Consider the following 2915-nt stretch of genomic DNA (forward strand, 5'->3'; position numbering starts at 1 on the left):
GTCTAGGACAGTACGCAAACGTCTGTCCTAGTTGGTTCTCACAAACAGCTTCCTTACTGCAAACAATAAGGCTGTGGAAGCAGCTGCAAACAGTGTTTCCCTGGTAGAAATGTAAATAACGGTAAGGGCCGCGAAAGGGAACTCACTCTCAAGGCTATGAGAAATTCAAGTGTGGGAATAGCAAATTTATCTGGGAACACTGCCAGTATTTAGTACTTAAAACAAAGCACTGTGGGCTGTCAAGGCGGTTTAGTACCGTCTCTGTCTGTGTCTATTTTGTGCTGCAGCCCTGTATTGTCTGTCTCTGTGTCTCTGTGTGTCTGTGTGTCTATTTGCGTTCCATGTTCATTCTCTCTGCTCAACAAACCACAGCCATCAAACAGAGCCTAAAAAGAGTAGAAACCTAACAGAGTTCACCTTCACCTGGTGATTACGGTTAAACATCTCCAGTGATGATACATCTGTATCATCTGTAGTACATGCTCTTACCATGATGTGATGCTAATGGTCCTTGACCAGGGGGCTCTGCCCCACCACTTCTCCCTCAAAAGCAACAACAAATAAATCCTGTTTAATTATGAGAAAAGCATCAAACAAATTGCAATTGAGGCATAGTCTATAAAATACCCGACTGGTACTTCTGAAAATTTCCAATTTCATCATGGATGACAGTGAAAGCCCAAAATCCATTTGCTGGATCCTTGGTTAACTAAGCTTCGGGGACTCCCCTCTGATACTGACCAGTATCATGGGAACAACCTTGCTGTCGGACAGTGAGCAGAGGAAAGTGAACACAGATGTAGCCAAGTCAAAAGCTCATACCTCATCATGGGATCTCTCTCTTGACCCGATTAACAGTTTTTCTCATTTTTTATTATTTTCTGCTTAGGGGGGATTGAGTTTTTTTTTTCTGTTTTATTTTGTGATTGTAGTTGGAGGTATTGGTTTTATATCTTTTTCTTTATATGAAATCCATATATAGCTACATCTATACAGAAAGTAACTGAATTGTGATTTCTTAGGATTATGACAGGGGAGGTCGGGGGGAAATGGGGAGTTCAAGAATGAAAATGTTCTAAAATGGATGGTGATGATGATTGCACAACGTATTTTATTATTTACTATGTTTAATATGTATGGTAGGTGAATTGTATGCTAGTAAAACTGTTAAAAATAAAATAAAATTTTTAATAAAAATTTTTAAGCTGTCAAGTTCAAGAAAAACAAGGAAAATCAGAGAAACTGGTCATTCAACTGCAATCTAGGAAACTTGACAACTAAATGTTGTCCTGAAACAGAAAGGGGACACGAGGTCAAGCCTAAGGAAATCTGAATAAAACATGCTGTTAAGTGGTGCTGCACTGATCCAGGCTCACAGTGACTCCGTGTGACAGAGTGGAATGGCCTCTGTGGGGTTTTCCTGACTGTAATCTTTATGGACTTAGATCACCAGGTCTTTCTGCCACAGAGCTTCTGAGTGGATTTGAACTACCAGCCTTTGGTTAACAGCCAAATGCTTTACTTTCTTGCCACCAAGATAGAATTTAGTTAGAAGTAATGTTTCAACATTTGTTTATTATACAACAAATGTGCTATACGCACTGCCATTGAGTTGGAAATAGAGGTTTATTTTATTAATGACTCGAACCAGGCTAGAAGCAGAAAGAACTGGCCAGACCGGAGGCACTGCAGTGATCTGTACTTGTGGGCTTTGTTGGTTCTAAGCCTCATCTCTCCCTGGAAGGGGAGGGAGGCATCGTAGTTCCCAGCTCCAAAGTCTCAAAGACTCCTCTCAAACTTGAGTGCTGAGGAGGCTCAGGTGTTGGCCTCAGCTCCCAGGCTGTGCTCTGCAGATGAGCCCGTGAAAACGTCTGCATTCCGGCAAAGGAAAGGATTCCTCTGGAAGCAACCCCTATGGTCGCGGGCGTGCCAACAAGGAAGAGGACAGGGAGTGGAAATCCTGCAGTCTGCAAGGCAGACCGAAAGGTGACCAAGACGCCGAAGGCGGGTGGTGGAGAGAGTGTTAGCAGTGCTGCCCCCCAGTGTAGAAATGTTAGCAAGAACCCACGACAGCCTAATCGATGGAAGACTGGGGACCAGAAGTCCCAGATGAAGATTGTGCATAAGACCAGAGAACGAGGGCATGGCTACCCGCCATCAGCAGCTGCATGGCCGGCCCTGCAAAGTGTGGCAAAGAACAAGGTCCATTTCCCAAATAATCAAACTTGGGCTCTAGCTCATCAAGCCCTCGCTGACATTTTAAGCCTCAAACGAAGCAGAACTATGCTAGAGCCAAATGCAGTGGGCCACCGTCCCCAAGTGTTCTCCCTAGCCACCAAGCCGCTGGGCTCCTGATTCCTTTGATCCTTCTGATAAAGAACAGATGACATTTCAACGGAAAACCCTACTTAAAACACAGTGTAAATTAAGTACTAATGTTGACATTTAAGTCACTTCCTAAAAAATAGTGGGTCTGAAACAAATCTATTTAATCTATTTGTGTAAAACTAAACTAGAAAATGATTAGATTTGTTTTACGGGTGCACTGTGGTGTAATGATTTTATCAGTGCAACTTCTGACAATAGTTACTTGATAATTATGTTTTCATTTGACTTAACTCTTAAGTGTGAAGCCATTCCAGTTTGGATTGGAGAAGTGATGAATTAAGTTTTTTCTATTTTTTATTGGAGAAAATGCTAATTTATCATTCATGGATCAGTATATTTACTTCTTGAAAACAAGTGGATCAGATTAAAAGCATGTAGCTCCAATGAAGTAGGGTTGAAAACCTTGAAGGTTTAATGTCCTAGAAACACTAGACCAGTAATATGTCAACTTGGTGTATTGCTAGAAGAAAGTGTGAAATTTTTATTAGTGGATAGTTGCATGTTAGTAATTATACGGTGGTGAGTGT

General features: G+C 41.7%; 1 pseudogene; it reads left to right on the plus strand.

Moving 5' to 3' along the window:
* Window positions 1-1914: 1914 nt before the first annotated feature.
* On the plus strand, window positions 1915-2449 carry LOC101651486 (annotated as a pseudogene).
* Window positions 2450-2915: the final 466 nt, after the last annotated feature.

This window comes from Echinops telfairi, unplaced genomic scaffold (genome assembly GCF_000313985.2).
Source record: "Echinops telfairi isolate 266 unplaced genomic scaffold, ASM31398v2 ScPeMD7_7421;HRSCAF=8459, whole genome shotgun sequence".
NCBI lineage: Eukaryota > Metazoa > Chordata > Mammalia > Afrosoricida > Tenrecidae > Echinops > Echinops telfairi.